At 42.5% G+C, this 16,342-nt stretch overlaps 1 protein-coding gene across 7 annotated transcripts in view; it reads right to left on the bottom strand.

Annotated features, from left to right (window-relative positions):
* LOC139755976 (uncharacterized) overlaps positions 1 to 16,342 on the bottom strand; it is a 734,338-nt gene that overhangs the window by 240,024 nt on the left and 477,972 nt on the right. The gene's annotated exons all lie outside the window — the stretch shown is intronic.

The raw sequence follows: 16,342 nt of genomic DNA, 5'->3' as shown, positions 1-16,342 counted from the left end.
TGTAGGTATGTATATTTGCGTGTGTGGACGTGTGTATGTGTATGGGGGGGGGGTTGGGGCCATTTCTTTCGTCTGTTTCCTTGCGCTACCTCGCAAACGCGGGAGACAGCGACAAAGTATAAAAAAAAAAAAAAAAAAAAAAAAAATATATATATATATATATATATATATATATATATATATATATATATATATTATCCCTGAAGAATACTTCCCACGTATTCCCTGCATGTCGTAGAAGGCGACTAAAAGGGGAGGGAGCGGGGGGCTGGAAATCCTCCCCTCTCGTTTTTTTTTTTTATTTTCCAAAAGAAGGAACAGAGAACGAGGCCAGGTGAGGACATTCCCTCAGAGGCCCAGTCCTCTGTTCTTAACGCTACCTTGCTAACGCGGGAAATGGCAAATAGTATGAAAGAAAAAAGAAAGAATATATATATATATATATATATATATATATATATATATATATATATATATATATATATATATATATATATATATATATATATGTATATGTATATGTGCTGAAAAAGGACTGGTGATTGGGAATACCTGGTTTAAAAAGCGAGATATACATAAGTATACGTATGTAAGTAGGAGAGATGGCCAGAGAGCGTTATTGGATTACGTGTTAATTGACAGGCGCGCGAAAGAGAGACTTTTGGATGTTAATGTGCTGAGAGGTGCAACTGGAGGGATGTCTGATCATTATCTTGTGGAGGCGAAGGTGAAAATTTGTATGGGTTTTCAGAAAAGAAGAGTGAATGTTGGGGTGAAGAGGGTGATGAGAGTAAGTGAGCTTGGGAAGTAGACTTGTGTGAGGAAATACCAGGAGAGACTGAGTACCGAATGGAAAAAGGTGAGAACAATGGAAGTAAGGGGAGTGGGGGAGGAATGGGATGTATTTAGGGAATCAGTGATGGAGTGCGCAAAAGATGCTTGTGGCATGAGAAGCATGGGAGGTGGGTTGATTAGAAAGGATAGTTAGTGGTGGGATGAAGAAGTAAGTTAATTACTGAAAGAGAAGAGAGAGGCATTTGGACGATTTTTGCAGGGAAAAAATGCAATTGAGTGGGAGAAGTATAAAAGAAAGAGACAGGAGGTCAAGAGAAAGGTGCAAGAGGTGAAAAAGAGGGCAAATGAGAGTTGGGGTCAGAGAGTATCATTCAATTTTAGGGAGAATATAAAGATGTTCTGGAAGGAGGTAAATACAGTGCATAAGACAAGGGAGCAAATGGGAAGGTGATAACAAGTAGTGGTGATGTGAGAAGGAGATGGAGTGAGTATTTTGAAGATTTGTTGAATGTGTTTGATGATACAGTGGCAGATATAGGGTGTTTTGGTCGAGGTGGTGTGCAAAGTGAGAGGGTTAGGGAAAATGATTTGGTAAACAGAGAAGAGGTAGTAAAAGCTTTGCGGAAGATGAAAGCCGGCAAGGCAGCAGGTTTGGATGGTATTGCAGTGGAATTTATTAAAAAAGGGGGTGACTGTATTGTTGACTGGTTGGTAAGGTTATTTAATGTATGTATGACTCATGGTGAGGTGCCAGAGGATTGGCGGAATGCGTGCATAGTGCCAATGCACAAAGGCAAAGGGGATAAGAGTGAGTGCTCAAATTACAGAGGTATAAGTTTGTTGAGTATTCCTGGTATATTATGTGGGAGGGTATTGATTGAGAGGGTGAAGGCATGTACAGAGCATCAGATTGGGGAAGAGCAGTGTGGTTTCAGAAGTGGTAGAGGATGTGTGGATCAGGTGTTTGCTTTGAAGAATGTATGTGAAAAATACTTAGAAAAGCAAATGGATTTGTATGTAGCATTTATGGATCTGGAGAAGGCATATGATAGAGGTGATAGAGATGCTCTGTGGAAGGTAATTTGTTAGAAGCAGTGAAAAGTTTTTATCGAGGATGTAAGGCATGTGTACGTGTAGGAAGAGAGGAAAGTGATTGGTTCTCAGTGAATGTAGGTTTGCGGCAGGGGTGTGTGATGTCTCCATGGTTGTTTAATTTGCTTATGGAGGGGTTGTTAGGGAGGTGAATGCAAGAGTTTTGGAAAGAGGGGCAAGTATGAAGTCTGTTGTGGATGAGAGAGCTTGGGAAGTGAGTCAGTTGTTGTTCGCTGATGATACAGCGCTGGTGGCTGATTCATGTGAGAAACTGCAGAAGCTGGTGACTGAGTTTGGCAAAGTGTGTGAAAGAAGAAAGTTAAGAGTAAATGTGAATAAGAGCAAGGTTATTAGGTACAGAACGGTTGAGGGTCAAGTCAACTGGGAGGTAAGTTTGAATGGAGAAAAACTGGAGGAAGTAAAGTGTTCTAGATATCTGGGAGTGGATCTGGCAGCGGATGGAACCATGGAAATGGAAGTGAATCATAGGGTGGGGGAGGGGGCGAAAATCCTGGGAGCCTTGAAGAATGTGTGGAAGTCGAGAACATTATCTCGGAAAGCAAAAATGGGTATGTTTGAAGGAATAGTGGTTCCATCAATGTTGTATGGTTGCGAGGCGTGGGCTATGGATAGAGTTGTGCGCAGGAGGGTGGATGTGCTGGAAATGAGATGTTTGAGGACAATGTGTGGTGTGAGGTGGTTTGATCGAGTAAGTAATGTAAAAGTAAGAGAGATGTCTGGAAATAAAAAGAGCGTGGTTGAGAGAGCAGAAGAGGGTGTTTTGAAATGGTTTGGGCACATGGAGAGAATGAGTGAGGAAAGATTGACCAAGAGGATATATGTGTCGGAGGTGGAGGGAAAGAGGAGAAGTGGGAGACCAAATTGGAGGTGGAAAGATGGAGTGAAAAAGATTTTGAGTGATTGGGGCCTGAACATGCAGGAGGGTGAAAGGCGGGCAAGGAATAGAGTGAATTGGATCGATGTGGTATACCGGGGTTGACGTGCTGTCAGTGGATTGAATCAGGGCATGTGAAGCGTCTGGGGTAAACCATGGAAAGTTGTGCGGGGCCTGGATGTGGAAAGGGAGCAGTGGTTTCGGGCATTATTGCACGACAGCTAGAGACTGAGTGTGAACGAATGGGGCCTTTGTTGTCTTTTCCTAGCGCTACCTCGCACACATGAGGGGGGAGGGGGATGGTATTCCATGTGTAGCAAGGTGGCGATGGGAATGAACAAAGGCAGACAGTGTGAATTGTGTATATGGGTATATATGTATGTGTCTGTGTGTGTATATATATGTGTACATTGAGATGTATAGGTATGTATATTTGCAGTTGTGGACGTGTATGTATATACATGTGTATGGGGATGGGTTGGGCCATTTCTTTCGTCTGTTTCCATGCGCTACTCACAAACGCGGGAGACAGCGACAAAGCAATATATATATCTATATGTATATATATATATATATATATATATATATATATATATATACATATATATATATATATATGTCTCCCACGTTATCGAGGTAGCGCAAGGAAACAGATGAAAGAATGGCCCAACCCACCCACATAAACATGTACATACATACACGTCCACACACGAAAATATCCATACCTATAGATCTGAACGTATGCATACATATACACACACAGACATATAGATATATACACATGTACATAATTCATGGTCTGCCCATATTCATTCCCGTCGCCACCCCACCACACATGAAATGACAACTGCCTTTCCCCACATGTGTTCGAGGTAGCGCTAGGAAAAGACAACAAAGACCACATTCGTTCACACTCAGCCTCTAGCTGTCATCCTCCTTGAAGGCTCAGATTGGGGTGTCTAAATGTGTGTGGATGTAACCAAGATGAGAAAAAAGGAGAGATAGGTAGTATGTTTGAGGAAAGGAACCTGGATGTTTTGGCTCTGAGTGAAACGAAGCTCAAGGGTAAAGGGGAAGAGTGGTTTGGGAAAGTCTTGGGAGTTAAGTCAGGGGTTAGTGAGAGGACAAGAGCAAGGGAAGGAGTAGCACTACTGAAAAAGGAGGGGTGGGAGTATGTGATAGAGTGTAAGAAAGTAAATTCTAGATTGATATGGGTAAAATTGAAAGTTGATGGAGAGAGATGGGTGATTACTGGTGCATATGCACCTGGGCATGAGAAGAAAGATCATGAGAGGGAAGTGTTTTGGGAGCAGCTGAATGAGTGTGTTAGTGGTTTTGATGCACGAGACTGGGTTATAGTGATGGGTGATTTGAATGCAAAGGTGAGTAATGTGGCAGTTGAGGGAATAATTTGTATACATGGGGGGTTCAGTGTTGTAAATGGAAATGGTTAAGAGCTTGTAGATTTATGTGCTAAAAAGGACTGGTGATTGGGAATACCTGGTTTAAAAAGCGAGATATACATAAGTATACGTAAATAGGAGAGATGGCAAGAGAACGTTATTGGATTACGTGTCAATTGATAGGCGCGCGAGAAAGACTTTTGGATGTTACTGTGCTGAGAGGTGCAACTGGAGGGATGTCTGCTCATTATCTTGTGCAGGCGAAGGTGAAGATTTGTAGGGGTTTTCAGAAAAGAAGAGTGAATGTTGGGGTGAAGAGAGTGGTGAGAGTAAGTGAGCTTGGGAAGGAGACTTGTGTGAGGAAGTACCAGGAGAGACTGAGTACAGAATGGAAAAAGGTGAGAACAAAGGAGGTAAGGGGAGTGGGGGAGGAATGGGATGTATTTAGGGATGCAATGATGGCTTGCGCAAAAGATGCTTGTGGTATGAGAAGTGTGGGAGGTGGGTTGATTAGAAAGGGTAGTGAGTAGTGGGATGAAGAAGTATGATTATTAGTAAAAGAGAAGAGGAAGGCAGTTGGACGTTTTTTGCAGGGAAAAAATGCAAATGAGTGGGAGATGCAAAAAAGAAAGAGGCAGGAGGTCAAGAGAAAGGTGCAAGAGGTGAAAAAGGGGGCAAATGAGAGTTGGGGTGAGAGAGTATCATTAAATTTTAGGGAGAATAAAAAGATGTTTTGGACGGACGTAAATAAAGTGCATAAGACAAGGGAGCAAATGGGAACTTCAGTGAAGGGGGCTAATGGGGAGGTGATAACAAGTAGTGGTGATGTGAGAAGGAGATGGAGTGGGTATTTTGAAGGTTTGTTGAATGTGTTTGATAATCGAGTGGTACATATAGGGTGTTTTGGTTGATGTGGTGTGCAAAGTGAGAGGGTTAAGGAAAATGATTTGGTAAACAGAGGAGACGTAGTAAAAGCTTTGCGGAATATGAAAGCTTGCAAGGTAGCAGGTTTTGATGGTATTGCAGTGGATTTATTAAAAAAGGGGGTGACTGTATTGTTGACTGGTTGGTAAGGTTATTTAATGTATGTATGATTCATGGTGAGGTGCCAGAGGATTGGCGGAATGCTTGCATAGTGCCATTGTACAAAGGCAAAGGGGATAAAAGTGAGTGCTCAAATTACAGAGTTATAAGTTTGTTGAATATTCCTGGGAAATTATATGGGAGGGTATTGATTGAGAGGGTGAAGGCATGTACAGAGCACCAGACTGGGGAAGAGCAGTGTGGTTTCAGAAGTGGTAGAGGATGTGTGGATCAGATACTTCACATGCCCTGGTTCAATCCATTGACAGCAAGTCGACCCGGTATATCACATCGTTCCAATTCATTCTACTGCTTGCATGCCTTTCACCCTCCTGCATGTTCAGGCCCCGATCACTCAAAATCTTTTTCACTCAATCTTTCCACCTCCAATTTGGTCTCCCACTTCTCCTCATTCCCTAAACCTCTGACACATATATCCTCTTGGTCAATCTTTCTTCACTCATTCTTTCCATGTGACCAAACCATTTCAAAACATCCTCTTCTGCTTTCTCAACCACACTCTTTTTATTACCGCACATCTCTCTTACCCTATTATTACTTACTCGATCAAACCACCTCACACCACATATTGTCCTCAAACATCTCATTTTGAGCACATACACCCTCCTCTGCACAACTCTCTCTACAGCCCATGCCTTGCAACCATATAACATTTTTGGAACCTCTATTCCTTCAAACATACCGATTTTTGCTTTCCGAGATAATGTTCGACTTCCACACATTCTTCAAGGCACCCAAAACTTTCGCCCCCTTCCCCACCCTATGATTCACTTCCGCTTCCATGGTTCCATCCGCTGCCAAATCCACTCCCAGATATGTAAAACACTTCACTTCCTCCAGGTTTTCTCCATTCAAACTTACCTCCTAATTGACTTGTCCCTCAACCCTACTGTATCTAATATACTTGCTCTTATTCACATTTACTCTCAGCTTTCTTCTTTCACACACTTTACCAAACTCAGACACCAGCTTCTGCAGTTTCTTACATGAATCAGCCACCAGCGCTGTATCATCAACGAACAACAACTGACTCACTTCCCAAGATCTCTCATATACAGCACACTGCATACTTACCCCTCTCTCCAAAACTCTTGCATTCACCTCCTTGACAACACCATCCATAAACAAATTAAACAGCTAGGGAGAGATCACACACTCCTGCCGCAAACCAACATTCACTGAGAACCAATCACTTTCCTCTCTTCCTACATGTACACATGCCTTACATCCTTGATAAAAACTTTTCACTGCTTCTAACAACTTGCCTCCCACACCATATATTCTTAATACCTTCCACAGAGCATCTCTATCAACTCTATCATATGCCTTTTCCAGATCCATGTATGCTACATAGAAATCCATTGCTTTTGTAAGTATTTCTTACGAACATTCTTCAAAAGAAACACCTGATCTACACATCCTCTACCACTTCTGAAACCACACTGCTCTTCCCCAATCTGATGCTCTGTACATGCCTTCTCCCTCTCAATCACTACCCTGCCCTATAATTTCCCAGGAATACTGAACACACTTATACCTCTGCAATTTGAGCACTCATTTTTATCCCCTTTGCCTTTGTACAATAGCACTATGCAAGCATTATGCCAATCCTCAGGCACCTCACCAAGAATCATACATACATTAAATAACCTTACCAACCAGTGAAGAATACAGTCAACCCCTTTTTTAATATATTCCACTGCAATACCATCCAAACCCTCCACCTTACCGGCTTTCATCTTCCGCAAGGTTTTACTACCTCTTCTTTGTTTAACAAATCATTCTCCCTAACCCTCTCACTTTGCACACCACCTCGACCAAAACACCTTATATCTGCCACTCTATCATCAAACACATTCAACAAAACTTCAAAATACTCACTCCATCTCCTTCTCACATCACCACTACTTGTTATCACCTCCACATTAGCCCCCCTCACTGAAGCTCCCATTGATTCCCTTATCTTACGCACTTTATTTACCTCCTTCCAAAACATCTTTTTATTCTCCCTAAAATCTAATGATACTCTCTCACCCCAACTCTCATTTGCCTTCTTTTTCACCTCTTGCACCTTTCTCTTGACCTCCTGCCTCTTTCTATTATACATCTCCCATTCATTTGTATTATTTCCCTGCAAAAATCGTCCAAAGGCCTCTATCTTCTCTTTCACTAACAATCTTACTTCTTCATCCCACCACTCACTACCCTTCCTAATTTGCCCACCTCCCACGCTTCTCATGCCACAAGCATTTTTTGCGCAAGCCATCACTGCTTCCCTAAATACATCCCATTCCTCCCCCATCCCATGTATGTCCTTTGTTTTCACCTTTATCCATTCTGTACTCAGTCTCTCCTGGTACTTCCTCACACAAGTCTCCTTCCTAAGCTCACCTATTCTCACCACTACCTTCACCCCAACATTCTCTCTTCTTTTCTGAAAACCTCTACAAATCTTCACTTTTGCCTCCACAAGATAATGATCAGATATCCCTCCAGTTGCACCTCTCAGCACATTAACATCGAAAAGTCTCTCTTTCGCGCACCTATCAATCAACACGTAATCCAATAATGCTCTCTGGCCATCTTTCCTACTTAAATATGTATACTTTTGTATATCTCTCTTTTTAAACCTGGTATTCCCAATCACCAGTCCTTTTTCAGCACATAAATCTACAAGCTCCTCACCATTTACAACATTGAATAACACATATACACCAATTATTCCCTTAACTGCCACATTACTTACCTTTGCATTCAAATCACTCATCACTACAACCCTGGTCTCGTGCATCAAAACTAATAACACACTCATTCAGCTGCTCCCATAACACTTGCCTCTCATGATCTTTCTTCTCATGCCCAGGTGCATATGCACCAATAATCACCCATCTCTCTCCATCAACTTTCAGTTTTACCCATATCAATCTAGAGTTTACTTTCTTACACTCTATCACATACTCCCACCACTCCTGTTTCAGGAGTAGTGCTACTCCTTCCCTTGCTCTTGTCCTCTCACTAACCCCTGACTTTACTCCCAAGACATTCCCAAACCACTCTTCCCCTTTACCCTTGAGCTTCGTTTCACTCAGAGCCAAAACGTCCAGGTTCCTTTCCTCAAACATACTACCTATGTCTCCTTTTTTTCTCACTTTGGTTACATCCACACACATTAAGACACCCCATTCTGAGCCTTCGAGGAGGATGAGCACTCTCCGTGCGACTCCTTCTTCAGTTTTCCCTTTTAGAAAGTTAAAACACAAGGAGGGGAGGGTTTCCAGCCTTCTGCTCCCGTCCCCTTTAGTCACCTTCTATGATACGTGAGGAATGCATGGGAAGTATTCTTTTTCCCCTGTCCACAGGGATAATATATATATAAATAAATATATATATGATATATATATATATATATATATATATATGATAGAGTTGATAGAGATGCTCTGTGGAAGGTATTAAGAATATATGGTGTGGGAGGCAAGTTGTTAGAAGCAGTGAAAAGTTTTTATCGAGGATGTAAGGCATGTGTACGTGTAGGAAGAGAGGAAAGTCATTGGTTCTCAGTGAATGTAGGTTTGCAGCAGGGGTGTGTGATGTCTCCATGGTTGTTTGATTTGTTTATGGATGGGGTTGTTAGGGAGGTAAATGCAAGAGTTTTGGAAAGAGGGGCAAGTATGAAGTCTGTTGGGGATGAGAGAGCTTGGGAAGTGAGTCAGTTGTTGTTCGCTGATGATACAGCGCTGGTGGCTGATTCATGTGAGAAACTGCAGAAGCTGGTGACTGAGTTTGGTAAAGTGTGTGGAAGAAGAAAGTTAAGAGTAAATGTGAATAAGAGCAAGGTTATTAGGTACAGTAGGGTTGAGGGTCAAGTCAATTGGGAGGTAAGTTTGAATGGAGAAAAACTGGAGGAAGTGAAGTGTTTTAGATATCTGGGAGTGGATCTGGCAGCGGATGGAACCATGGAAGCGGAAGTGGATCATATGGTGGGGGAGGGGGCGAAAATTCTGGGGGCCTTGAAGAATGTGTGGAAGTCGAGAACATTATCTCGGAAAGAAAAAATGGGTATGTTTGAAGGAATAGTGGTTCCAACAATGTTGTATGGTTGCGATGCGTGGTCTATGGATAGAGTTGTGCGTAGGAGGATGGATGTGCTGGAAATGAGATGTTTGAGGACAATGTGTGGTGTGAGGTGGTTTGATCGAGTGAGTAACGTAAGGGTAAGAGATATGTGTGGAAATAAAAAGAGCGTGGTTGAGAGAGCAGAAGAGGGTGTTTTGAAGTGGTTTGGGCACATGGAGAGAATGAGTGAGGAAAGATTAACCAAGAGGATATATGTGTCGGAGGTGGAGGGAACGAGGAGAAGAGGGAGACCAAATTGGAGGTGCAAGGATGGAGTGAAAAAGATTATGTGTGATCGGGGCCTGAGCATGCAGGAGGGTGAAAGGAGGGCAAGGAATAGAGTGAATTGGAGCGATGTGGTATACCGGGGTTGACGTGCTGTCAGTGGATTGAATCAAGGCATGTGAAGCGTCTGGGGTAAACCATGGAAAGCTGTGTAGGTATGTATATTTGCGTGTGTGGACGTAGGTATATACATGTGTATGGGGGGGGGTTGGGCCATTTCTTTCGTCTGTTTCCTTGCGCTACCTCGCAAATGCGGGAGACAGCGACAAAGTATAAAAAAAAAAAATATATATATATATATATATATATATATATATATATATATATATTATCCCTGGGGATAGGGGAGAAAGAATACTTCCCACGTATTCCCTGCGTGTCGTAGAAGGCGACTAAAAGGGAAGGGAGCGGGGGGCTGGAAATCCTCCCCTCTCACTTTTTTGTTTTCTCCAAAGGAAGGAATAGAGAAGGGGGCCAGGTGATGATATTCCCTCAAAGGCCCAGTCCTCTGTTCTTAACGCTACCTCGCTAATGCGGGAAATGGCGAATAGTATGAAAAAAATATATATATATATATATATATATATATATATATATATATATATATATATATATATATATATATATATATATATCTTTTTTTTTTTTTTTGCTTTGTCGCTGTCTCCCGCGTTTGCGAGGTAGCGCAAGGAAACAGACGAAAGAAATGGCCCAACCCACCCCCATACACATGTATATACATACACGTCCACACACGCAAATATACATACCTACACAGCTTTCCATGGTTTACCACAGACGCTTCACATGCCCTGATTCAATCCACTGACAGCATGTCAACCCCGGTATACCACATCGATCCAATTTACTCTATTCCTTGCCCTCCTCTCACCCTCCTGCATGTTCAGGCCCCGATCACACAAAATATTTTTCACTCCATCTTTCCACTTCCAATTTGGTCTCCCACTTCTCATTCACTCCACCTCTGACACATATATCCTCTTGGTCAATCTTTCCTCACTCATTCTCTCCATGTGCCCAAACCATTTGAAAACACCCTCTTCTGCTCTCTCAACCACGTTCTTTTATTTCCACACATCTCTCTTACCCTTACATTACTTACTCGATCAAACCACCTCACACCACACATGTCCTCAAACATCTCATTTCCAGCACATCCACCCTCCTGCGCACAACTCTATCCATAGCCCATGCCTCGCAACCATACAACATTGTTGGAACCACTATTCCTTCAAACATACCCATTTTTCCTTTCCGAGATAATGTTCTCAACTTCCAAACATTCTTCAACGCTCCCAGAATTTTCGCCCCCTCCCCCACCCTATGATCCACTTCCGCTTCCATGGTTCCATCCGCTGCCAGATCCACTCCCAGATATCTAAAACACTTTACTTCCTCCAGTTTTTCTCCATTCAAACTTACCTCCCAATTGACTTGACCCTCAACCCTACTGTACCTAATAACCTTGCTCTTATTCACATTTACTCTTAACTTTCTTCTTTCACACACTTTACCAAACTCAGTCACCAGCTTCTGCAGTTTCTCACATGAATCAGCCACCAGCGCTGTATCATCAGCGAACAACAACTGACTCACTTCCCAAGCTCTCTCATCCAGAACAGACTTCATACTTGCCCCTCTTTCCAAAACTCTTGCATTCACCTCCCTAACAACCCCATCCATAAACAAATTAAACAACCATGGAGACATCACACACCCCTGCCGCAAATCTACATTCACTGAGAACCAATTACTTTCCTCTCTTCCTACACGTACACATGCCTTACATCCTCGATAAAAACTTTTCACTGCTTCTAACAACTTGCCTCCCACACCATATATTCTTAATACCTTCCACAGAGCATCTCTATCAACTCTATCATATGCCTTCTCCAGATCCATAAATGCTACATACAAATCCATTTGCTTTTCTAAGTATTTCTCACATACATTCTTCAAAGGAAACACCTGATCCACACATCCTCTACCACTTCTGAAACCACACTGCTCTTCCCCAATCTGATGCTCTGTACATGCCTTCACACTCTCAATCAACACCCTCCCATATAATTTACCACTTCAAAACACCCTCTATATATATATATATATATATATATATATATAGATAGATAGATGTTCTGGAAGGAGGTAAATAAAGTGCGTAAGACAAGGGAGCAAATGGGAACTTCAGTGAAGGGCGCAAATGGGGAGGTGATAACAAGTAGTGGTGATGTGAGAAGGAGATGGAGTAAGTATTTTGAAGGTTTGTTGAATGTGTTTGATGACAGAGTGGCAGATATAGGGTGTTTTGGTCGAGGTGGTGTGCAAAGTGAGAGGGTTAGGGAAAATGATTTGGTAAACAGAGAAGAGGTAGTGAAAGCTTTGCGGAAGATGAAAGCCGGCAAGGCAGCAGGTTTGGATGGTATTGTAGTGGAATTTATTAAAAAAGGGGGTGACTGTATTGTTGACTGGTTGGTAAGGTTATTTAATGTATGTATGACTCATGGTGAGGTGCCTGAGGATTGGCGGAATGCGTGCATAGTGCCATTGTACAAAGGCAAAGGGGATAAGAGTGAGTGCTCAAATTACAGAGGTATAAGTTTGTTGAGTATTCCTGGTAAATTATATGGGAGGGTATTGATTGAGAGGGTGAAGGCATGTACAGAGCATCAGATTGGGGAAGAGCAGTGTGGTTTCAGAAGTGGTAGAGGATGTGTGGATCAGGTGTTTGCTTTGAAGAATGTATGTGAGAAATACTTAGAAAAGCAAATGGATTTCTATGTAGCATTTATGGATCTGGAGAAGGCATATGATAGAGTTGATAGAGATGCTCTGTGGAAGGTATTAAGAATATATGGTGTGGGAGGAAAGTTGTTAGAAGCAGTGAAAAGTTTTTATCGAGGATGTAAGGCATGTGTACGTTTAGGAAGAGAGGAAAGTGATTGGTTCTCAGTGAATGTAGGTTTGCGGCAGGGGTGTGTGATGTCTCCATGGTTGTTTAATTTGTTTATGGATGGGGTTGTTAGGGAGGTAAATGCAAGAGTTTTGGAAAGAGGGGCAAGTATGAAGTCTGTTGGGGATGAGAGAGCTTGGGAAGTGAGTAAGTTGTTGTTCGCTGATGATTCAGCGCTGGTGGCTGATTCATGTGAGAAACTGCAGAAGCTGGTGACTGAGTTTGGTAAAGTGTGTGGAAGAAGAAAGTTAAGAGTAAATGTGAATAAGAGCAAGGTTATTAGGTACAGTAGGGTTGAGGGTCAAGTCAATTGGGAGGTGAGTTTGAATGGAGAAAAACTGGAGGAAGTGAAGTGTTTTAGATATCTGGGAGTGGATCTGGCAGCGGATGGAACCATGGAAGCGGAAGTGGATCATAGGGTGGGGGAGGGGTCGAAAATTCTGGGGGCCTTGAAGAATGTGTGGAAGTCGAGAACATTATCTCGGAAAGCAAAAATGGGTATGTTTGAAGGAATAGTAGTTCCAACAATGTTGTATGGTTGCGAGGCGTGGGCTATGGATAGAATTGTGCGCAGGAGGATGGATGTGCTGGAAATGAGATGTTTGAGGACAATGTGTGGTGTGAGGTCGTTTGATCGAGTGAGTAACGTAAGAGTAAGAGAGATGTGTGGAAATAAAAAGAGCGTGGTTGAGAGAGCAGAAGAGGGTGTTTTGAAGTGGTTTGGGCACATGGAGAGGATGAGTGAGGAAAGATTGACCAAGAGGATATATGTGTCGGAGGTGGAGGGAGCAAGGAGAAGAGGGAGACCAAATTGGAGGTGGAAAGATGGAGTGAAAAAGATTTTGTGGGATCGGGGCCTGAACATGCAGGAGGTGAAAGGAGGGCAAGGAATAGAGTGAATTGGAGCGATGTGGTATACCGGGGTTGACGTGCTGTCAGTAGATTGAATCAAGGCATGTGAAGCGTCTGGGGGCCGGCTGAGGATGCTTTCCTCAGAGGCCCAGTCCTCTGTTCTTAACGCTTCCTCGCTGACGCGGGAAATGGTGAATAGTATGAAAGAATATATATATATATATATATATATATATATATATATATATATATATATATATATATATATATATATATATATATATATATACCTATGCACCTGGGCATGAGAAGAAAGATCATGAGAGGCAAGTGTTTTGGGAGCAGGTGAGCGAGTGTGTTAGTAGTTTTGATGCATGAGACCGGGTTATAGTGATGGGTGATTTGAATGCAAAGATGAGTACTTTGGCAGTTGAGGGAATAATTGGTGTACATAGGGTGTTCAGAGTTGCAAATGGAAATGGTGAGTAGTTTTTAGATTTTCATGTGCTGAAAAAGCACTGGTGATTGGGAATACCTGGTTTAAAAAGAGAGATATAGATAAGTATACGTATGTAAGTAGGAGAGGTGGCAAGAGAACGCTATTGGATTACGTGATAATTGATCGGCACGCGAGAGTGACTTTTGGATGTTAATGTGCTGAGACGTGCAACTGGAGGGATGTCTGATCATTATCTTGTGGAGGCGAAGGTGAAGATTTGTAGAGGTTTTCAGAAAAGAAGAGAGAAAGTTGGGGTGAAGAGAGTGGTCAGTAAGTGAGCTTGGGAAGGAGACTTGTGTGAGAAAGTACCAGGAGGGACTGAGTACAGAATGGAAAAAGGTGAGAACAAAGGACGTAAGGGGAGTGGGGGAGGAATGGGATGCATTTAGGGAAGCAGTGATGGCTTGCGCAAAAGATGCTTGTGGCATGAGAAGCGTGGAGGTGGGCAGATTAGAAAGGGTAGTGAATGGTGGGATGAAGAAGTAAGATTATTAGTGAAAGAGAAGAGAGAGGGATTTGGATGATTTTTGCAGGGAAATAGTGCAAATGACTGGGAGACGTATAAAAGAAAGAGGCAGGAGGTCAAGAGAAAAGTAGAAGAGGTGAAAAAGAGGGCAAATGAGAGTTGGGGTGAGAGATTATCGTTAAATTTTAAGGAGAATAAAGAGATGTTTTGGAAGGATGTAAATAAAGTGCATACAACAAGGGAACAAATGGGAACTTCAGTGAAGGGGGCTAATGGGGAGGTGATAACAAGTAGTGGTGACGTGAGAAGGAGATGGAGTGAGTATTTTGAAGGTTTGTTGAATGTGTTTGATGATAGAGTGGCAGATATAGGGTGTTTTGGTCGAGGTGGTGTGCAAAGTGAGAGGGTTAGGGAGAATGATTTTGTAAACAGAGAAGAGGTAGTAAAAGCTTTGCGGAAGATGAAAGCCGGCAAGGCAGTGGGTCTGGATGGTAATGCAGTGGTATTCATGAAAAAAGGGGGTGACTGTATTGTTGACTGGTTAGTAAGATTATTTAATGTATGTATGACTCAATGGTGAGGTGCCTGAGGATTGGAGGAATGCTTGCATAGTGCCACTGTACAAAGGCAGAGGGGATAAAAGTGAGTGCTCAAATTACAGAGGTATAAGTTTGTTGAGTATTCCTGGTAAATTATATGGAAGGGTATTGGTTGAAAGACAGAAGGCATGTACAGAGCATCAGATTGGGGGAGAGCAGTGTGGTTTCAGAAGTAGTAGAGGATGTGTGGATCAGGTGTTTTCTTTGAAGAATGTATATGAGAAATACTTAGAAAAGCAAATGGATTTCTATGTAGCATTTATGGATCTGGGGAAGGCATATGATAGAGTTGATAGAGATGCTCTGTGGAAGGTATTAAGAATATATGGTGTGGGGGCAAGTTGTTAGAAGCAAAGTTTTTTATTGAGGATCTAAGGCTTGTGTACGTGTAGGAAGAGAGGAAAGTGATTGGTTCTCAGTGAATGTTGGTTCGCGGCAGGGGTGTGTGATGTCTCCATGGTTGTTTAATTTGTTTATGGATGGGGTTGTTAGGGAGGTGAATGCAAGAGTTTTGGAAAGGGGCAAGTATGCAGTCTGTTGTGGATGAAAGAGCTCGGGAAGTGAGTCAGATGTTGCTTGCTGATGATACAGTGCTGGTGGCTGATTCGTGTGAGAAACTGCAGAAGCTGGTGACTGAGTTTGGTAAAGTGTGTGAAAGAAGAAAGCTGAGAGTAAATGTGAATAAGAGCAAGGTTATTAGGTATAGTAGGGTTGAGGGTCAAGTCAATTGGGAGGTAAGTTTGAATGGAGAAAAACTGGAGGAAGTAAAGTGTTTTAGATATCTGGGAGTGGATCTGACAGCGGATGGAACCATGGAAGTGGAAGGGAATCATAGGGTGGGGGAGGGGGCGAAAATTCTGGGAGCCTTGAAGAATGTTTGGAATTCAAGAACATTATCTCGGAAAGCAAAAATGGGTATGTCTGAAGGAATAGTGGTTCCAACAACATTGTACGGTTGCAAGGCATGGGCTATGGATAGAGTTGTGCGCAGGAGGGTGGATGTGCTGGAGATGAGATGTTTGAGGACAATATGTGGTGTGAGGTGGTTTGATTGAGGAAGTAATGTAAGGGTAAGAGAGATGTGTGGAAATAAAAAGAGTGTGGTTGAGAGAGCAGAGGAGGGTGTTTTGAAATGGTTTGGTCACATGAAGAGAATGAGTGAGGAAAGATTGACCAAGAGGATATATGTGTCAGAGGTGGAGGGAACGAGGAGAAGTGGGAGACCAAATTGGAGGCGGAAAGATGGAGTGAAAAAGATTTTG

This window comes from Panulirus ornatus, chromosome 20, assembly GCF_036320965.1.
Source record: "Panulirus ornatus isolate Po-2019 chromosome 20, ASM3632096v1, whole genome shotgun sequence".
NCBI lineage: Eukaryota > Metazoa > Arthropoda > Malacostraca > Decapoda > Palinuridae > Panulirus > Panulirus ornatus.
Note: the sequence above shows the minus strand (reverse complement) of the source record. Positions and strands in the feature narration are given on the sequence as shown.